Source organism: Salvelinus sp. IW2-2015, unplaced genomic scaffold (genome assembly GCF_002910315.2).
Source record: "Salvelinus sp. IW2-2015 unplaced genomic scaffold, ASM291031v2 Un_scaffold3637, whole genome shotgun sequence".
Lineage (NCBI taxonomy): Eukaryota > Metazoa > Chordata > Actinopteri > Salmoniformes > Salmonidae > Salvelinus > Salvelinus sp. IW2-2015.
The window spans coordinates 1-23,113 of NW_019944914.1; the positions used below are offsets into that span (position 1 = coordinate 1).

At 41.5% G+C, this 23,113-nt stretch overlaps 1 long non-coding RNA gene across 1 annotated transcript in view; it reads left to right on the forward strand.

Moving 5' to 3' along the window:
• Positions 1-4,477: 4,477 nt before the first annotated feature.
• The window catches only part of LOC112076231 (uncharacterized), a 47,911-nt gene continuing 29,275 nt past the window's right edge, over positions 4,478-23,113 (forward strand). Inside the window, exon 1 of the long non-coding RNA XR_002895137.2 lies at positions 4,478-4,558. This is a non-coding gene — a long non-coding RNA (uncharacterized lncRNA). The remainder of the gene's footprint in view (positions 4,559-23,113) is intronic.

Genomic DNA, 23,113 nt, shown 5'->3' on the forward strand with positions numbered 1-23,113 from the left:
TACCATCTATTGCACTTGCCTATGCCCGTTCGGCCATCACTCATCCAATATATTATATGTACATATTCTCATTCACCCCTTAGATTGTGTGTATAAGGTAGTTGTTGGGGGAATTGGTAGATTACTTGTTAGATATTACTGCACTGTCGGAACTAGAAGCACAAGCATTTCTCTACACTCGCATTAACATCTGCTAACCATGTGTATGTGACAAATAAAAATATGATTTGATTTTTATTATCTATGCATCTTAGCTGCTCTGTCACTTCTCATCCATATATTTTATATTCTCATCCCATTCCTTACTAGATTGTGTGTATTAGGTTTTGTGTGTAATTTGTTAGATATTAGGTTTGTTGTGTAATTTGATAGATACTAGGTTTTGTTGTGTAATTGATAGATATTACCTGTTAGATATTACTGCACTGTCGGATCTAGAAGCCAAGCATTTCACTACACCCACAATAACATCTGCTGACCATGTGTATGTGACCAATAAAATCTGATTTGATTCGCTAGGGTGAGTAAAATGGTGTTCTTCTCATTGTGTCTGGAAGTAACTACTAACAAGCTAGCCTGTGTTAGCTCGGTGCTTGACAGCCGTTTCGGCTCAACCCTACTCCTCGGCCAGTCCCTAAAGCCACTACAGTCAGACAACATATTTACAGCTGTTCAGATCAACCCTACTCCTCGGCCAGTCCCTAAAGCCACTACAGTCAGAACAACATATTACAGCCGTTTCGGCTCAACCCTACTCCCGGCCAGTCCCTAAAGCCACTACAGTCAGACAACATATTACAGCCGTTCAGATCAACCCTACTCCTCGGCCAGTCCCTAAAGCCACTACAGTCAGACAACATATTACAGCCGTTTCAGATCAACCCTACTCCTCGGCCAGTCCCTAAAGCCACTACAGTCAGACAACATATTACAGTCGTTTCAGATCAACCCTACTCCTCGGCCAGTCCCTAAAACCACTACAGTCAGACAACATATTACAGCCGTTTCAGATCAACCCTACTCCTCGGCCCGTCCCTAAAAACACTACAGTCAGACAACATATTACAGCCGTTTCGGCTCAACCCTACTCCTCGGCCAGTCCTAAAACCACTACAGTCAGACAACATATTACAGCCGTTTCAGATCAACCCTACTCCTCGGCCAGTTCCTAAAGCGCACTACAGTCAGGCAACATATTACAGCCGTTTCAGATCAACCCTACTCTCCGCCAGTCCCTAAAGCGCACTACAGTCAGAACACATATTACTAACCGTTTGCTTCAGCCAGTCTGACGAGTCCGTGTGCGGTGAGTTGTTTAGTCATATAGGGTGGAGTCCCGACCCGCTCTCGGGAACTCGTTTTCCACTCTTTCTCAGCCTCCCTTCCCTTCTCTTCCTCCTCCATTCACTGAGCTCCGGGCAGACTCGATCTCCGGTAAGTTTTATACCGCTCTTATTAACGACAACATCAGATAGTGAGTTTATGAGTTGTTAAAGGGCTAGTCTGCTGAATTAGACAGTTGATGTTTATTCTGTGAGCAGTGAGAGACACCAGGATTATATCAGATTAGGGGCAAAATAAATACAATTGAACTTCGGTTCATAGAACCGGAGTTATGTCATTAACCTCCGGTAGGCAAATTCGGTTTTAATAACCAAAGCGGGTTTCTGTTTTCTTCCTACGAATGTGGCTCTATCTTCGGAACAGTTTAAACTACAACATATTTTGAGCACATGACCCCATCACTGAAAGATAAGACTCTCATGAACAATAGTATTTGCAGTATTTGTCTTCTACAACAGAGTGGACAAGACCACCCCATCACTGAAGGATAACACATACAGTATGTGTCTTCAGGCACTAAATCAAACTGGAGGGAAAATAACATCGTCAATAACGATGTTCTGAATCTTTTCAACACAGAAGTTCAGTCAAAATGATTGTCTAATAATCTTTGCACTTCCCTTTCGATGCATTCCAGTCACTTCAAACCAGACTTCCTTGGGATTGAAAATACTGTCAAAAGTACCGTCAGACTGGTTTGTAATAGACTGTCATAACCCCAATTTAAGAAAGTAAACATTGGCCGCGGATTACATTACATTGGTAACCCCTGGCTAACACGTTCATGCTAACTACTTTAGCGCTACGATAGTGTCTCCCAGCGGTGGAAAAACTACTGATTCTCATAGTTGAGTCAAAGTAAGAACCTTAATAGAAATGACTCAAGTGAAAGTCACCCAGTAAAATACTACTTGAGTAAAGGTATTTGATTTTAAATGTACTTACAAGTATGAATCATTTATATCCTTCTATTAAGAAACCAGACGCACAATCTTTTTATTTTTATTGTTTACGGATAGCCAGGGTCTAATCCAACACTCAGACATCATTTACAAACAAACATCAGAGGCAGTAGGATGACCAGGGATGTCTCTGTTAGTGAGTCGCAATCAGAGCAGTAGGGATGACCAGGGATGTTCTCTGTTTAGTGAGTCTCCAGATCAGAGCAGTAGGGATGACCAGGGATGTTCTCTGTTTAGTGAGTCTCCAGATCAGAGGCAGTAGGGATGACCAGGGAGTTCTCTGTTTAGTGAGCCTCCAGATGAAGGCAGTAGGGATGACCAGGATGTTCTCTGTTTAGTGAGTCCTCCAGATCAGAGGCAGTAGGGATGACCAGGGATGTTCTCTGTTTAGTGAGTCTCCAGATCAGAGGCAGTAGGGATGACCAGGGATGTTCTCTGTTTAGTGAGTCCTCCAGATCAGAGGCAGTAGGATGACCAGGGATTCTCTGTTTTGTGAGTCCTCCAGATCAGAGGCAGTAGGGATGACCAGGGATGTTCTCTGTTTAGTGAGTCCTCCAGATCAGAGGCAGTAGGGATGACCAGGGATGTTCTCTGTTTAGTGAGTCTCCAAATCAGAGGCAGGGGATGACCAGGATGTTCTCTGTTTAGTGAGTCCTCCAGATCAGAGGCAGTAGGGATGACCAGGGATGTTCTCTGTTTTGTGAGTCCTCCAGATCAAGACAGTAGGGATGACCAGGGATTAATAGAATGCACGTGGTATAAACCAATGTAGACACTAAAAGCTTCCAAGATAAAAATGTTTAAACAATAGTTAAGCAAGTGATGATTAATGACGTTCCTAAACGTTTCAAAACAGCGTGGCAATTGTAAGTTACACGCAGGCAACTGTCACGTTCTGACCATAGTTCTTGTGTGTTTTGCTTGTTTTAGTGTTGGTCAGGACGTGAGCTGGGTGGGCATTCTATGTTGTGTGTCTAGTTTGTCTGTTTCTATGTTTGGCCTAATATGGTTCTCAATCGAGGCAGGTGTTTTTGTGTTGTCTCTGATTGGGAATCATATATAGGTGGCTTGTTTTGTGTTGGGGTTTGTGGGTGGTTGTTTCCTGTCTCTGTGTTTTCTCTGCACCAGCTAGGACTGTATCGGTTTGCCCAATTTGTTTATTTTGTATTGTTGTAAGTGTTCACGTTATTCGTAATTAAACATGTTGAGCACGGCTACGCTGCGTGTTGGTCCGATCCCTGCTACACCTTCTCTTCTCTGAAGAGGAGGAAGGCTGCCGTTACAGCGCCGCTAACCGCTGAAAAGCCTACGGATAATAAGAAGCTAGTTAAGGGTGAGCTGTGGACGCCGCTAACGCTGAAAAGCCTACGGATAATAAAGCTAGTTAAGGGTGAGCTGTGGACGCCGCTAACCGCTGAAAAGCCTACGGATAATAAGAAGCTAGTTAGGGTGAGCTGTGGACGCCGCTGACCGCTGAAAAGCCTACGATAATAGAAGCTAGTTAAGGGTGAGCTGTGGCGCCGCACCGCTGAAAGCCTACGGATAATAAGAAGCTAGTTATAGGGTGAGCTGTGGGCGCCGCTACCGCTGAAAAGCCTACGGATAATAAGAAGCTAGTTAAGGTGAGCTGTGGCGCCGCTAACCGCTGAAAAGCCTACGATAATAAGAAGCTAGTTATAGGTGAGCTGTGGACGCCGCTATCCGCTGAGGGCCTACCGATAATAAGAAGCTAGTTATGGGTGAGCTGTGGACGCCGCTAACGCTGAAAAGCCTACAGATAATAAGAAGCTAGTTATGGGTGAGCTGTGGACCCGCTATCCGCTGAAAAGCCTACGGATAATAAGGACTAGTTAAGGGTGAGCTGTGGACGCCGCTAACCGCTGAAAAGCCTACGGATAATAAGAAGCTAGTTATGGGTGAGCTGTGGACGCCGCTAACCGCTGAAAAGCCTACAGATAATAAGAAGCTAGTTATGGGTGAGACTGTGACGCGCTGACCGGAGAAGCATAATAGAAGCATAATACGGATAATAAGAAGCTAGTTAAGGGTGAGCTGTGGGCTGTTGCAGAACATGTTCTATAACTGTTGTATGAATGGAAACATGCAGTGTGTTTTTCATGACTTTAAAATGGAAAACGTTTTGACGGCGTTTTGAAGCGTTTGCTTGTTGGTTGTCGTTCTAAGTGTGTTTCTCTTTTCAGACACCCCTCCTCCTCCGAATCAAACCAACGATCACCAATCTACACACAATGGTAAGTTGACCTCACCGAAGACCCCTCTACAGTGGAATGTTTCACTGCCCCACCCTGACGATTCTGGTAAAATGTTAATGTTTAACTTTCCATCTCTGCCTGTAATGTGAAACGCTATCCGCAGCACAGCCCAGGAGACTGTCATTAAATAATCATTATTTCACGCTTGTTGAAATGAGTGGACGCAGCGTGCGTAGAGTTCCACATATATTTAATAGTGAATCTATCAACCAAAACAACAAAGAATATAACAAACGTCCAGTAATGCAGTGCTCAAGGCAACTATACAAAAACAAGATCCCACAAACAACAGGTTGGGAAAAGGCTGCCTAAATATGATCTCCAATCAGAGACAACGATAGACAGCTGCCTATGATTGGGAACCATACACCGGCCAACTAGAACAATAGACAATATGAGCTCAGAACAAAAGACCAGTAGAATGGAGGTCATTATAGAATAGGTTATTACACTAGACCAGTAGAATGGAGGGAGGTCATTATAGAATAGGTTATTACACTAGACCAGTAGAATGGAGGTCATTATAGAATAGGTTATTATACACTAGACCAGTAGAATGGAGGTCATTATAGAATAGGTTATTACACTAGACCAGTAGAATGGAGTCATTATAGAATAGGTTATTACACTAGACCAGTAGAATGGAGGTCATTATAGAAAAGGTTATTACACTAGACCAGTAGAATGGAGGTCATTATAGAATAGGTTATTACACTAGACCAGTAGAATGGAGGTCATTATAGAATAGGTTATTACACTAGACCAGTAGAATGAGGTCATTATAGAATAGGTTATTACACTAGACCAGTAGAATGGAGGTCATTATAGAATAGGTTATTACACTAGACCAGTAGAATGGAGGTCATTATAGAATAGGTTATTACACTAGACCAGTAGAATGGAGGTCATTATAGAATAGGTTATTACACTAGACCAGTAGAATGGAGGTCATTATAGAATAGGTTATTACACTAGACCAGTAGAATGGAGGTCATTATAGAATAGGTATTACACTAGACCAGTAGAATGGAGGTCATTATAGAATAGGTTATTACACTAGACCAGTAGAATGGAGGTCATTATAGAATAGGTTATTTACACTAGACCAGTAGAATGGAGGTCATTATAGAATAGGTTATTACACAGACCAGTAGAATGGAGGTCATTATAGAATAGGTTATTACACTAGACCAGGAGAATGGAGGTCATTATAGAATAGGTTATTACACTAGACCAGTAGAATGGAGGTCATTATGAATAGGTTATTACACTAGACCAGTAGAATGGAGTTATTATAGAATAGGTTATTACACTAGACAGTAGAATGGAGGTCATTATAGAATAGGTTATTACACTAGACCAGTAGAATGGAGGTCATTATAGAATAGGTATTATACTAGACCAGTAGAATGGAGGGAGGTCATTATAGAATAGGTTATTACACTAGACCAGTAGAATGGAGGTCATTATAAGAATAGGTTATTTACACTAGACCAGTAGAATGGAGGTCATTATAGAATAGGTTATTACACTAGACCAGTAGAATGGAGGTCATTATAGAATAGGTTATTACACTAGACCAGTAGAATGGAGGTCATTATAGAATAGGTATTTACACTAGACCAGTAGAATGGAGGTCATTATAGAATAGGTTACTACACTAGACCAGTAGAATGGAGGTCATTAAAGAATAGGTTATTACACTAGACCAGTAGAATGGAGGTCATTATAGAATAGGTTATTACACTAGACCAGTAGAATGGAGGGAGGTCATTATAGAATAGGTTATTACACTAGACCAGTAGAAATGGAGTCATTATAGTAGGTTATTACACTAGACCAGTAGAATGGAGTCATATAGAATAGGTTATTACACTAGACCAGTAGAATGGAGGGAGGTCATTATAGAATAGGTACTACACTAGACCAGTAGAATGGAGGTCATATAGAATAGTTATTACACTAGACCAGTAGAATGGAGGTCATTATAGAATAGGTTATTACACTAGACCAGTAGAATGGAGTCATTATAGAATAGGTTATTACACTAGACCAGTTAAATGGGTTCCCATCCTGGTTTAAAACTGCCAAGTTAAATGGGTCCCCATCCTGGTTTAATCCAAGTATCTAAATGTCCCCATCCTGGTTTAATCCAAGTTAAATTTGTCCCCATCCTGGTTTAATCCAAGTAATGGGGACCCATTTTAACTTGGATCTTAAAACCAGGATGGGGACCCATTAACTTGGGAATTAAACCAGGATGGGGACCCATTTAACTTGGATTAAACCAGGATGGGGACCCATTTAAACTTGGATTAAACCAGGATGGGGACCAATTTAACTTGGATTAAACCAGGATGGGGACCCATTTAACTTGGATTAAACCAGGATGGGGACCATTTAACTGGATTAAACCAGGATGGGGAGCCATTTAACTTGGGATTAAACCAGGATGGGACCCATTTAACTTGGATTAAACCAGGATGGGAAGCCATTTAAAACTGGTTCTAGTTGTAATAACCTATTCTATAATGACCTCCATCTACTGGTCTAGTGTAATAAACCTATTCTATAAGACCCTCATTCTACTGGTCTAGTGTTAATAACCTATTCTATAATGACCTATCCATTCTACTGGTCTAGTTAGTAACCTATTCTATAATGACTCCCTCCATTCTACTGGGTCTAGTTTAATAACCTATTCTATAATGACCTCCATTTCTACGTCTAGTGTAATAACCTATTCTATAATGACCTCCATTTCTACTGATCTAGTGTAATAACCTATTCTATAATTGACCTCCCCCATTCTACTGGTCTAGTGTAATAACCTATTCAATAATGACCTCCATTCTACTGGTCTAGTTGTAATACCTATTCTTTAATGACCTCCATTTCTACTGGTCTAGTGTTAGTAACCTATTCTATAATGACCTCCATTCTACTGGTCTAGTGTAATAACCTATTCTATAATGACCTCCATTCTACTGGTCTAGTGTAATACCTATTCTAAATGACCTCCATTCTACTGCTAGTGTAATAACCATATCTATAATGACCTCCACTTCTTTTAACTGTGTTCTAGTGTAATAACCTATTCTATAATGACCTCCATTCTACTTGGTCTAGTTAATAACGCTATTCTATAATGACCTCCCTCCATTCTTACTGTCTAGTATAATAAACCTATTCTATAATGACCTCCATTCTACTGGTCTAGTGTAATAACCTATTCTATAATGACCTCCATTCTACTGGTCTAGTGTAATAACCTATTCTATAATAACCTCCATTTCTACTGGTCTAGTGGATACCTATTCTTAATGACCTCCATTCTACTGGGTCTAGTTTAATAAACCTATTTCTATAAATGACCTCCATTCTACTGGTCTAGTGTAATAACCTATTTCTATAATGACCTCCATTCTACTGGTCTAGTGTAATAACCTATTCTATAATGACCTCCATTCTACTGGTCTAGTGTAATAACCTATTCATAATGACCTCCATTCTACTGGTCTAGTGTAATAACCTATTCTATAATACCTCCATTTACTGGTCTAGTTTAATAAACCTATTCTATAATGAACCCCTCCATTCACTGGTCTAGTGTAATAACCTATTCTATAATGACCTCCATTCTACTGTCAGTAATAACCTATTCTATAATGACTCCATTCTATGTCTAGTGTAAATAACCTATTCTATAATTGACCTCATTCTACTGTCTAGTGTAAATAACCTATTCTATAATGACCTCCATTCTACTGGTTCTAGTGTATAACCTATTCTATAATGACCTCCATTCTACTGGTCATTTTATAACCCTAATTCTATTAATGACCTCCATTCTACTGTCTAGTGTAATAACCTATTCTATAAATGACCTCCATTCTACTGGTCTAGTGTAATAACCTATTCTATAATGACCTCCATTTCTGACTTGGTCTAGTTGTAATAACCTATTCTATAATGACCTCCATTCTACTGGTCTAGTGTAATTAACCTATTCTATAATGACCTCCATTCTACTGTCTAGTGTAATAAACCTATTCTATAATGACCTCCATTCTACTGTCTAGTGTAATAACCTATTCTATTAATGACCTCCCTCCATTCTACTGGTCTAGTGAGAATAACCTATTCTATAATACCTCCATTCTACTGGTCTTTTGTTCTGAAGCTCATATTGTCTATGGTTCTATGTTGGCCGGTATTGGTCCCAATCATAGGCAGCTGTCTATCGTTGTCTCTGATTGGAGATCATATTTAGGCAGCCTTTTCCCAACCTGTTGTTTGTGGATCTTGTTTTGTATAGTTGCCTTGAGCACTGCATTTACTGGACGGTTTGTTATATTCTTTGTTTGTTTTGGGTGATAGATCACTATTAAATATAATGTGGAACTCTACGCACGCTGCGTCCACTCATTTCAACAAGCGTGAAATAATGATTATTTAATGGACAGTCTCCTGGGCTGTGCTGCGGATAGCGTTTCACATTACAGGCAAGAGATGGAAATTTAAACATTAACATTTTACCAGAATCGTCAGGGGGGGCAGTGAAACATTCCACTGGAGAGGGGTCTTCGGTGAGGTCAACTTACCATTGTGGTAGTTGGTGATCGTTGTTTGATCGGAGGAGGAGGGGGTGTCTGAAAAGAGAAACCACACTTAGAAATACGACAACCAACAAAGCCAAACGCCTTCAAAACGCCGTCAAAAAACGTTTTCCACTTTTAAAGTCATGAAAAATACACACTTGCATGAGTTCCATTCATACAACAGCTAGATAGAACATTGTTCCTGGCAACAGCCCACATTCTTCACCCTTAACTAGCTTCTTATTATCCGTATTTATGCTTCTATTATGCTTCCAGCGGTTCAGCGCGCGGTCCACAAGTCACCCATAACTAGCTTCTTATTATCTGTAGGCTTTTCAGCGGTAGCGGCGGTCCACAGCTCACCCATAACTAGCTTCTTTATATCCGTAGGCTTTTCAGCGGTTAGCGGCGTCCACAGTCTCACCCTTAACTAGCTTCTTATATCCGTAAGGCTTTCAGCGGGATAGCGGAGCCCACAGCTCACCCATAACTAGCTTCTTATTATCTGTGAGCTTTTTCAGCGGTTAGCGGCGTCCACAGCTCACCCATAACTAGCTTCTTATTATCGTAGGCCCCTCAGCGGATAAGCGGCGTCCCACAGCTCACCCTTAACTAGCTTCTTATTCCATTCCGTAGGCTTTTCAGCGGTTACGGGCCGTCCACCAAGCTCACCCTTAAACTAGCTTCTATTATCCGTAGTTTTCAGCGGTCAGCGGCTGCCCACAGCTCACCCTATAACTAGCTTCTTATATCCGTAGGCTTCTCAGCGGTCAGCGGCGCCCACAAGCTCACCCTTAACTAGCTTCTTATTATCTGTAGGCTTTTCAGCGGTCAGCGGCGTCCACAGCTCACCCTTAACTAGCTTCTTATATCCGTAGCTTTTCAGCGGTTAGCGGCGTCCACAGCTCACCCGTTAACTAGCTTCTTATTATCCGTAGCTTTTCAGCGGTTAGCGGCGTTCCACAGCTCACCCTTAACTAGCTTCTTATTATCTGTAGGCTTTTCAGCGGTTAGCGGCGCTGTAACGGCAGCCTTCCTCCTCTTCAAGAGAAAGAAGGTGTAGCAGGGATCGGACCAACACGCAGCGTAGCCAGTGCTCAACATGTTTAATTACGAATAACGTGAACACTTACAAACAATACAAAATAAACAAAATGTGGCAAACCGATACAGTCCTAGCTGGTGCAGAGAAAAACACAGAGACAGGAAACAACCACCCACAAACCCCAAACACAAAACAAGCCACCTATATATGATTCCCAATCAGAGAACAACACAAAAACACCTGCCTCTGATTGAGAAACCATATTAGGCCAAACATAGAAACAGACAAACTAGACACCACAACATAGAATGCCCACCCAGCCTCACGTCCTGACCAACACTAAAACAAGCAAAACACACAAAGAACTATGGTCAGAACGTGACAGTTGCCTGCGTGTAACTTACAATTGCCACGCTGTGTTGAAACGTTAGGAACGTCATTTAATCATCACTTGCTTAACTATTGTCTAAACATTTTTATCTTGGAAGCTTTTAGTGTCTACAATGTGTTCATATACACCGTGCATTCTATTACATCCCTGGTCATCCCTACTGTCTCTGATCTGGAGGACTCACAAAACAGAGAAACATCCCTGGTCATCCCTACTGCCTCTGATCTGGAGACTCACTAAACAGAGAACATCCCTGGTCATCCCTACTGCCTCTGATTGGAGGACTCACTAAACAGAGAACAATCCCTGGTCATCCCTACTGCCTCTGATCTGGAGGACTCACTAAACAGGACATCCTGGTCATGCCTACGCTCTGATCTGGAGGACTAAAAACAAGAACATCCCTTGGTCATCCCTACTGCCTCTGATCTGGAGGACTCACTAAACAGAGAACATCCCTTGGTCATCCCTACTGCCTCTGATCTGGAGGACTCACTAAACAGAGAACATCCCTGGTCATCCCTACTGCCTCTGATCTGGAGGACTCACTAAACAGAGAACATCCCTGGTCATCCCTACTGCTCTCATCTGGAGGACTCACTAAACACGAGAACTCCCTGGTCTCATCCCTACTGCCTCTGATCTGGAGGACTCACTAAACAGAGAACATCCCTGGTGCATCCCTACTGCCTCTGATCTGGAGGACTCACTAAACAGAGAACATCCCTGGTCATCCCCTACTTGCCTCTTTGATGTGCAGACTCACTAAACAGAGAACATCCCTGGTCATCCCTACTGCCTCTGATGTTTTGTTTGTAAATGATGTCTGAGTGTTGGATTATGACCCTGGCTATCCGTAAACAATAAAAATAAAAAGATTGTGCCGTCTGGTTTGCTTAATAGAAGGAGTTGAAAATGATTCATACTTGTAAGTACATTTAAAATCAAATACTTTTACTCAAGTAGTATTTTACTGGGTGACTTTCACTTGAGTCATTATCTATTAAGGTGTCTTTACTTTGACTCAACTATGAGAATTCAGTAGTTTTTCCACCGCTGTGAGACACTATCGTCAATAGGCGCTAAAGGTAGTTAGCGTCTATGAACGTGTTACCAGGGGTTACCAATGTAATGTAATCAGCGGCCAATGTTACCTTTCTTAAATTGGGGTTATGACAGTCTATTACAAACCAGTCTGACGGTACTTTTGACAGTATTTTCAATCCCAAGGAAGTCTGGTTTGAAGTGACTGGAATGCATCYGAAAGGGAAGTGCAMAAGATTATRAGACAATCATTTTGACTGAACTTCTGTGTTGAAAAGATTCAGAACATCGTTATTGACGATGTTATTTTCCCTCCAGTTTGATTTAGTGCCTGAAGACACATACTGTATGTGTTATCTCTCAGTGATGGGGTGGTCTTGTCCACTCTGTTGTAGAAGACAAATACTGCAAATACTATTGTTCATGAGAGTCTTATCTTTCAGTGATGGGGTCATGTGCTCAAAATATGTTGTAGTTTAAACTGTTCCGAAGATAGAGCCACATTCGTAGGAAGAAAACAGAAACCCGCTTTGGTTATTAAAACCGAATTTTGCCTACCGGAGGTTAATGACATAACTCCGGTTCTATGAACCGAAGTTCAATTGTATTTATTTTGCCCCTAATCTGATATAATCCTGGTGTCTCTCACTGCTCACAGAATAAACATCAACTGTCTAATTCAGCAGACTAGCCACTTTAACAACTCATAAACTCACTATCTGATGTTGTCGGTTAATAAGAGCGGTATAAACTTACCGGAGATCGAGTCTGCACCGGAGCTCAGTGAATGGAGGAGATTAGTTGTACTGTGAGTACATTTGTGATGATAAAATGATGCACGATAAGTACGTTGCCTTAGTTCATATCTGTCACATCTGAGGTGACCAATGGTAAATATCTGTATCTGTGTCTGTATCTGTATCTGTTCTGTAATCTGTATCTGTATCTGATCTGTGTCTGTATCTGTATCTGTATCTGTAGTGTCTTTCTGTGTCTGATTGTATCTGTATCTGTCTGATTGTGTCTGTATCTGTATCTGTGGTCTGTGTCTGTATCTGTATCTGTAGTGCTGTGTCTGTATCGGTATCTGTGTCTGTATTGTATCTTATCTGTACTGTATCTGTATCTGTGTCTGTATCTGTATCTGTATCTGTGTCTGTAATTGTATCTTATCTGTAGTGTCCTTGTGTCTGGTTGTCTGTGTCTGTGTCTGTTAATCTGTAATCTGATCTGTATTGTTCTGTATTGTTGTCTGTATCGTATCTGTGTCTGTATTGTATCTGATCTTGTTAGTGTCTGTGTCTGTATCGGTTATCTGTGTCTGGTAAATCATGAGTGAGTAGTATCTTTTGTCTGAGGTCGTGTATATAGTGACTTCTTATTGCTAGTTTTCTTGGATGCATTATCTGAAGGTTATCCTAAGTATCATCCGTGTATTGTATCTAGTATCTGTATCTGTATCTGTATATTGATGGTGTCTATTTATCGTGTACTTATTGGTGTTATGTCGCACTCTAGCGTCTGGTATCTTGTCTGTATCTGTATTGTATGTATTGTATCTGTTCTGTATCGTAATTGGTGTTCTAGATGTCATGTATAAATGCTCTAACTTGTATCTCAGTTATGTGCTCATGGGGTTATTTTCCTGTTAATTATTTTCTGTGTACTCATTGTTGTTCTTATCATTGTTAACGGTATATCTAATATGTTGAATGTGTCATGCATATTCATCAATCTATTGATATCTAGATATTACATCTCGAGTATCATGTAGTCTGATGATCTTATGGTATCTGGTAAATCTCGATATACTGATAGAGTTAATCTCGATAGTAAATAGCATATTTATGTGATAGTCATTTGATAGTATTATCCTTTGTAATCTTCAAGTTAGTCTTGTGTCTGTATTGTTAATCTGTGTCTTTGTGCTCTATTTGTAATTGACATGTCATGTGTCGAAACTTCCTGTTATTGGTGCTAATATCTCGCACCTAGTCCTGTTGTTCGAGTCGATATGCTTGTCTTGATTGCTGATGATGTATGTTTGCTGTATTGTAATCTGTCATTCTTTTGTTTTTCGGGTAGTCGGTGATCGTCGGTCGTACTGGTATCTGGTATCAATCTGCTATCTGTGTCTGTTTCTGTGTCTGTTTGTAATCTGTAAATTGTATCTCTGTTATCGTATTTCTGTAGTGTCTCTGATATGCCGTTACATCCTGGAAATCCATGTGTTATCCAGTTTTCCTCATTGTTGTTATCTATCTTGTGGTCTCTCTTGGTTACTCTCCTACTACTCATCCTCGTAATCTGTGTTTCTTGCATCCCTCCTATTCCCTTACTGTATCTGCTTTCTTTGTTGATAATTTTGTGTCAGATCATCCTCCTTCATCTCTCATGTTTGTTCACCTCTGATTCGTGCATCCTGTTTGGTCAGACTGAAATTTTGTATTTGTTATGTCAATGTGGTTTTGTTCTATTCTTCGGTGTGTTATTCGGTATAATCTGAGGGGTGCGCTCGATCAGGGTTCTTCGTCTGTACTGGTCTCTGTGATCTCGTGTCTGTTCTCTATCTGTCATGGTTGTAATATATGTAAGTTTGATGGTATGGTAATCTATCGTATCTGTATTTCTGGTTTTGTAATGCCTCGGGTGGTTTACATGTGTATGCGAACATATTATTTGAAAGTAGTCCCTTCGTCTGCATGTTATATTTTTCGAGTCATCTGCTTCTGTGTTTCAGTACTCTTCGTTCTGTGACTGTCTGTTAATTTGTTCTGACTTTCTGCTCATTCTGCCGTAACCTTATTATGTTCATGTACACTCGGATCTTCTGCTTGTCGAATCTGCATGTCTTGCTGGTTGCTTCTAATTCAGATGGACTCATTGTCTCTGTGTCTGTGTCCTGTATTGTCTCTGGTACGGTCGAGTGCGTATACCAGCTGTAAAAGACGTCTTGTGTGCTCGTTTTTACATGGCGCACTAGAGTGGTCCATTTGCTATCATTTCGTTCATGTATCTCCTCTTAAAGTGCTCTGTACTTCCAGTTGTCCTTGTGTTTGTCGTACTTTGCTAATCTGTATCATGCGTAATATGTGTCCTGGGTAATCTGTTCTGTATGGTCGTTTGTCAGCAGTGTCCACTCACTTGTATTCCTCGTTCGTGTTCCATCTCGCTAAGACTAGACGTTATGAGCTGTATCTGCATGCTGACTATCTGTATGATCGACCTAATTGTCGTGTCCTGTATCTGTATCTGTGCTCTGTAAATCTCTAGTGTATCCACTGTATTCTGTAATGTCTGTGTCGTACTATCGTTTCGGTATTCAGTCTTCTATATCTTGGATATGTATCTGTGCCTTGGTTGTAGTAACGTGATCCTCCTAGTTGTCAACGTGTTTATAATTGTCACCCTTGCTAACAGCGACGCTGTACTTGTCTTGTATCTGTCATCTGTATTGTCTTCTGTATCTGTTCTCGTTATATGTACTCTGTATCGTGTACCAGCACGTGCGGTACAGTACTCTCTCTGTATCCTGTCTCTGTACACTTTCCAGAGTTGCTTGACTCGGGTTCTGTCCCTGATAATTGTGATCGTGGTCATAAGTATTGTAAGTATTGTAAACAATCTTCGACAATCTGCCATCCATCGGTCAGTCCACTTGTAGATCTATGCTCACTGTGTCTCCGTCTCTCTGAGTTGTCTGTAATTCTTGTACATTCTCTTGAATCACATGATCGAGTATCTATGCTCGTTACTATCTAGGTGTCATGATATGAGTTAGCTTGTGTCTCTGTAATCATTGTCGTTTTTTATTTTTGTTTTTGTACTTTTGTAATTCTCTATAGTTATCATCTGTTATCTGCTTCAGTTTGGATACTCCAGGTTATCGGTGCCATTAGTGCAGAGACATGCTGTTCTCTCTATTATTAGTCTAGATATTGATGTCTGATCAACTCTGTGTCTGTAGTTGGCTCATAGTCTTTATTATACTAGTAGTCATAGTCACTAGTGTTTCCGAGTCACCTCGATCTTACATTTACTAGTCCTCAGCTCCTGAGTTCTATCACGCATTGTAGTTGAGATCCAAGATATGTCTCACTATGTGTCTAATGAGTCCATGTATCTGACGTCTGCTGGTCTGTGTAACGTTATATGATAACATTAGTGTCATGACAATACTAGATAATCCATGGTATGAGTCATAGATCAATGTCTTGTAGCCTGTACTAACCTGACTGTGTATGGTACACGATGATGACTGGTGCAGGTTAAAGCTGTGTCGTCTCTGTATCGTAATCTTAGTAATCATGGAGCTCGGCTATGGTGTCTGTATTCTGTATCTGTGCTTGGCTGCTGGAAAAGTAATTTACAATTGCTATTATCTCCTGTACGTGTCTGGTGTCGTTCTGTGTCTGTCTGCCTGATAATCTTAACTAGCTCTTGTGATATTGTAGTTACTGTGTATATGTCTATGTCAAGTAATGTAGTGTGAATGGTCTGCTCTTATCTAATAGGATGAGGTAGAGTGTACTCTGTCTCGGGTACTGTGCAAAAGGAGCAAGATAAAATAAATAAATACGTATAGTGGCGATGTTGGGATGCTGATACTGTCTTGTGTAGTTGTACTTGGTGTACTGTGTCCTGTATTTGCATTTCTATCAGTTCTCGTACGTAGGTCTCTCATGTGGTCTGTCTCAGTCTCTATATCACCAGAGTTATGGTCACCTCGCGTCCTCTATAAGATCGTTCTTCCTACGGTTCCCCCCCCTGCTTCCGTATCCCTGTGTCCATATGTTGTCTGTATACTGTGTTGATCTCAATGTATAAATCCCTCGTTGTGAGGCTCCGGGGTTCTTGTCTCCTGTACCTTGTGTTGTGGCTCTGTCATTCGTCATAATCCTTGTTGTACTTCTGGACTTTCGTCTGGTCTACGTAATCTTGTAATCTGGGGCCGTCACTCCTCATGCTGTGTCCTGGGTCTGAGGGTGTAGTGTGTACATCTAGTCATTCTCCGATCCATCTGCTCTCGCTGTGTGATTCCCGGTTGCTAATGTAACTTCGTGGGGTCTGATCGTCGCTGTCCCTGTTCATCTCTAGATAGTGGGTGCATTGTTGTCCTGTCTTCACGTGTATCATGTATCTCTCTTCTATCGTTACTCTGCTCCTCTGTGTTGCTTGTGGTCTGCTATCCTGTTCTGTGTCCTGTATTCGTTGTCTTGTTATCTGTAGTTCAGCTCGTATTGTCTCTGTAATCTTGTTCTGTGTTTGTTCTCCGAGTCTGTCTGATGCTGGGCGTCTCTGTGGTCCTCTCATCTTGTCTGTCTCACTCTCGATCGTCCTCTCTACTACGTCTCTGCAATTTCTCGTACTTCATGTATCTCGTACTTTGTCTATTGGTTACTCTGGTAACTACTGTCTACAGTAGAGTAATCTGCTCGTGTATCCTGGGATTTACTGCAACTGTCATGTCCACCCTGTGTCTGTTTGCAACGTGATGTCATCGGGGTCCGTACCTCGTACTATGTATCTGATGCGTGTGGAAGTGGGTAGTGTTGAAGCTGGCTCGCTTCTTGTCAGAGCTGTGTTGAGTTGTGCTGTCTTGTGTACTGGATATAGATCATCTTAGTACTCTCGTTTATGTCCTATGTCCTGTCTTGTCTCTCGTAACATGCTGTTCTGTCTGTCTGTATCCAATTGCGTCTGTCTCTTATGTCTTGTCTTCTGTGTCTAGTACACTGAACATACATTCTTGTTTGTCTGCTACGTATGACTGTATCCTGTGTCTGTTTTCTGTGCTTGGATGCTATCTGTGTCTGTCAATGTGTAAGCAATAGTCAATCATGTTAATCCTGTAGCGTGTCAGTAATGGTGTGTCTTGTACGCTGTTCACTCTCTGCTCCCCACCCACGAGGAGGGAAGGGGCCCTCAGGCGCGACTGCTAACAGATCAGCACAGACACAGAACCACGTACGCTTACAGATCAGATTCCCCCGCTAACAGATCCAGATTACAGCACCAAGATAAGAATACACGTACTCACGATCAGTAACAGATACATGTTTACGGGCACGAATGACAGATACCAGCAAATACAGCATAGAAAGATAGGCACGCAAGGGCGCTACGGAACAACACGATATAACAAGTTTTTTAAGTTCCTCGAATCGATAGACTAAAGCTCATGAATCAAACTAGATAGACAGGTAAACACAAATACACTGAAGCAAACACAGAAATATACAGCATATAGATAGCATGATACCCAACGAATACAAGACACACCAGAAATTAAGATACACAGATCACAGCATACAGATACAGATCGGATTAACAGACACAGATTACAGAAACACGATAAGAATGATCCAGATACAGATACAGATACATGGAGTACAGATCCCAGATACAGTACAGATACGAGAGAGATACAGATACGATATACAGGAGCAGAATCGCAGCATAACAGATACAGATAAAGCAAGATTACAATACAGAACCAGACACGATACCGACACAGATTACCATTATATGCATCAGAACAGACATTACAGGACACTGACAGATACAGATAGCAGATATAGGACACAAGATTAAGATACAGACAAAGACAACTTACAGAGACAGATTATCGATATACAGATACTGGATACAGATACAGACACAGATCACTACAGATACAGTTCAGATACAGACCCACAGATCACAGACACAGACACAGAGAATACAGATCCACTACAGATACAGACACAGATACAGACACAGATACAGATTAAGATACAGAACCTACGACACTACAACGATACATTTGAGATATAGATACAGGACAGGATACCAGATACAGAATAACAGACACGATTAGATACAGATACAGACACGATACAGACACAGACACAGAATTCTAGATACAGAATACAGTGATGACACATAGAAGAAATACAGATACACTGGTCAGGAAACAGATAACAGACAAGAACCCATGATACAGAAGATCACGATCAGACGATCACCGAAAACAGCGATACGAGTATCAGACATCAGATTAAGATACAGATACACAAGAAGCGGCTCGCATTTAGCGATTGACCACGAGAGATCAAAGACATCACGACACTCGAGAGGCAAGGATTAACAGGAATCTAACTCATCAGATCCAGAAGATCACTTTGATATGAATATCAATCGCTATCAGGGAAGTATCAGATATATTCGAAATAGCCAGTAAACTGATCACTACCAGAGCACTCGCTAAGTATGAATCTTAAGATAAATCAGAGCTTCCAGCTCACCAGTACTTAACAGTATCTCTATCTCACGTTATTACTCACTCATACCAGACTTACTCAATCTCTCATCCAGTATATCACTGTGTACTCATTCAGATACGGACACGGATACTCCTGATTATCTATGACACAGACACTACAGATACGATCAGATACAGACAACAGATACAGATAGCAGCCCAGATACAGATACTAGATACAGATTACAGATACAGATTTACAGACACAGACCACCACGACATCACGACACCTCAGATCACTTTAACAGATACAGTATATTTGATATCTATGATCTACAGATACTGATACAGATAAGATCTACGATACCACGATATACTTAGATTCTTACTCATGATACAGAACTACAGACACAGACTCTACAGATACAGATTCCGTGCGATACAGATCGCAGAATGCCACTGAGGTATCACAGTACAGACACTACAGATACATGGATTACTCGAGACAGAGAGATTACAGATCCTGGCCTAGGAATTGACATGCATATTGACCTGTCACCCAGTACTCCGACACTTGGATCGATCCCACATGATACAGATGATGTTAGATCGCAGTATTCAACAGATGTTATCTGGACAAGCTAGCGGACGATTACAGAGAAGAGAACCATTGAGAACTGAGTTTACGAGCATCTCAGACACAGATACCAGATTACGCAAGATGTCGGACTACAAGCATACAGACATACAGATCAAACATGTACTCACCAGATAAGAGCACTATGACATCGTGTTCCAACTCAGATAACCGTCATACTAAAGAGACAGCAGGCAGAAGACTACCGGTAAGGAGTATTACTCAGTACAATAAATGCCTCGCAATGGCACCTCTACAAGATGAAACAGTCCAAGCATGAGATATCTAGTACCCTATCCACCGATGTAGCCGTACGTGCCTCTGGACTCCATGTAATACCGTTGCGAACTCAGGCACTCACCACTACTGACAAACGCAATAACGTGATTATTTACAAGGTGAACATCTTGACGTTCAACTGTATACTGATAGCCGGATACAGACAACTAGAGTACGATCCTGAATGCAAGCACTAGATTGAACACCGACTACCAGATGCACCATGATACAGAGCATCCGAATATGTATCAATGAATTCTCACGAATCACGCCGCACGAAGACAAGGAGGCAAGCAGCCGAGATGGACAGCATACCACTGCATTACAGATACCTGGATTATCTCCCGATTACTCTCACGGGTGTCCTAATCACTAAGATTTCCTACTAGGGTGCCTTAATACCATGATGACGAAGGATTATCTATGCTCCAATGGATAACACGACGTGTACCTCGATAAACAATACGCACACTGGCAATACTCTATGGCTTTTGCATGGATATGGCAGGGCTTACTGATATCAAGCCTAGACAGAAGCTCTTTACGGTTTACAGATAACAGTCCAGATAACCTCATGATTATGAACAAGAACAAGTACTAAGCTATGGACATATCAGGATATCAGATAGACAGGGGACATTAGATATTAAAATACACAAACAGTAAGTATATCGAGAAATTATCGATTGAAGAACTCTAACAGTTAGCTGACACTTAAACGATACAGTACAGACAGATCAGATACAGATACACACAGCACTCGCACTGATCAACTCGAGCACCTAACAGATACAGGAATCAGGGGAGTTACAGCTACAGATACATGATAACTGATCAAGAATGAGAGGACATATGACTAAAGATAGCCTCAGAGCGAAAGAGATACAGATCAGTCAGAAGATAGACGATACAGGATTACAAAGATACACGAACGATCACAGATTGCCTCAGTGCATACAGATTATCACAGAGACAGCACGCATAACAATTCAAGGATCAACACTGCTTAAGATACAGAACAGCTCACGATTCACCAAGAACTTACGAAGTACCAGAATCACGAACACAGACAGTAGATTACAGATACAGAGCCAACACAGAGTGCCAGATTAGATGATTAGGATACTCACTGATAAGAAACCAACAGAATCACCAGAGTACAAAGGAAGGCAATGGAACAAGCGGAATGACGAACATACAGTCCACTGACCACATCATGTAGAACTTATGATGAATGACAAGATGGCAGTACATAGCGTTATCATTATAACATACCGATCTATGACAGACTTTGCGGCCTATCCAGAATAAGAGCTATAACAGACGACAGCAGAAATCTTAGTCAAGTATACATCGAGAACATACCCGATATCCAGCATTAAGATGACACCCAGACTTACGCTAGTAACGAATACAGAGTCACACGATTACTAGACATACACGATTTACAGAGAACCCTAGATAACACGCGTATTACAGGAGATCAGAGAGCACAAAGACACAGAGTGAGGCTAGCAAATAAGAATACAGGATACAGATACGCATAGCTAGGTATACAGACAAAGATAACAGGTGGATCCAAGATACAGATACCAGGTATTACTCATGATACATAGAATTACAGAATACAGGACGATACCAGAACTTGACTACATTATACACTCAAGATAACATTAGATCCGTGAACACACGCTTAATGCTGTGACAGAATACAGAGATACAGCAGGTATCGAAACAACAGCACTACAAGATAAGCCCAAGAACGCAACTCGGCACACTGGTGATAAAGTTAACGAGATCCGTAACCCGGCTGGAGAGCTAAAGAGACACTCAGCACATAGACAAGAGACTGGACAAGAACTTAGAGGAATAGACCGAGAGCCACAGAGAGGATAAACCGAGTAGCTTGATGAAGCGAGGTGGCCCAAGGTACCTTCCATAGTATACTGGACAGTATACGGATGAACCGACAGATGATTACGAATTATAACAGAGGCATCAGAGTACCCACAGGTGGTATATCCAGATACCAGAACTATGTGTACATATCGATCAAATGTATACCAACGAAAGGCGATCAAGAAAATACATATATAACTATCACGATACACAGGAGTGAATCTTGGTCGAGGGAGTACGAGTCAGGAACAAACGGCGATATCACAGGACACCGGAAAACCATGCACTACAAGGATACAGGATAAGTAAAGACACTATTCAGATACTCGCTTTGATATACGAGAATATGACCAGAGATACCACGTACTAAGACACGGTTAATGACTATCCGTAATCACGATACAGACACGTACGATCCGACACAAGATCAGATAACGCACTTAGGATCACCGTACACGAACTACGATACAGCCACAGACACTACAGATACAGAATACAGATACAGACACAAGAGTCTGCTAATAAGCAGGCAGTAACCAGATTTAGGCAGATAAGAATGCAAATGGATACTATCGCGGACAAAGGTATAGGACCAGAACACAGATCACGCACGAGAGCACTATAAATAAGGAAAACAAGGATTAAGAAGACGGTGATTATCAGTACCAGATCAGACCAAGATACAAGGATAACAGACCTGACAGATACAGGTAGCACAGTAACACGGCATTGTAGCGAGTCAGAAACATATGACTGGAGCAGCAGCACGACCAGGTGGACTGGGGACAGCAAGCAGTCATCAGGCCAGGTAGTCCTGAGGCATGGTCCTAGGGCTCAGGTTCTCAGAGAGAGAGAAAGAAAGAAAGAAAGAGAGAGAGAGAGAGAAAGAGAAAAAGAGAGAGAGAATTAGAGAGAGCATTCTTAAATTCACACAGGACACCGGATAAGACAGGAGAAATACTCCAGATATAACAGACTGACAAACTGCCCCCGGTGATGCGTTGTGCAGATCGCAACACCCTCTGGAGAACTGCGGTTGTGGGCGGAGCTATAGCCTGACAGGATGCTCTCAATTGTGTACCTATAAAAGTTAGTGAGGGTTTGTGACAAGCCACATTTTTTCAGCCTTCTGAGGTTGAAGAGGCGCTGTTGCGCCTTCTTCACCACACTATCTGTGTGGGTGGACCATTTCAGTTTGTCTCTAATATGTACATCGAGGAACTTAAAACTTTCCACCTTCTCCACTGCTGTCCCATCGATATGGATAGGGGGCGTGCTCCCTCTGCTGTTTCCTGAAGTCCACAATCATCTCCTTTGTTTTGTTGACGTTGAGTGAGAGGTTATTTTCCTGACACCACACTCCGAGGGCCCTCACCTCCTCCCTGTAGGCCGTCT